The sequence below is a fragment of the Gavialis gangeticus genome, unplaced genomic scaffold (assembly GCF_001723915.1).
Source record: "Gavialis gangeticus isolate Ggan-Ray unplaced genomic scaffold, GavGan_comp1, whole genome shotgun sequence".
NCBI lineage: Eukaryota > Metazoa > Chordata > Crocodylia > Gavialidae > Gavialis > Gavialis gangeticus.
In genome coordinates, this window is record NW_017729033.1 from 49,588,851 (window position 1) to 49,589,248 (window position 398).

Here is a 398-nt window from a genome sequence, read left to right on the forward strand (position 1 = left end):
AATTTGCTGGCCCTGCCTAATATGGTAGATTGTTATGTGGTGTAAAATATTCATGACCTGACTATATTCTAACATAGTTTATCTTCCCTTTATTTATACAGATCCAAACCATATTATGCAACCAGACAAAATTGCTACTGAAACCAAGTCTTTAGTGTGGTTCCATAACATGGTCACAACAAGCCAGTGGCTTTCCATCTCTTATGATAAGAGCATCTGTTATAGTTCTTGTTTACCTGGAGACTAGACATTTGAGGTAATTTTAACTACTTCAAATGGTCAAGGCCACTCCTTCAAATTCAGTGCTTGTCAGGATGTGATACATGTCTGTTGTCATTTCTTTTTCGTGGCTGTTCAGGCCAAAATAGGAAGTACATTCCCACCCCACCCCACCCCAC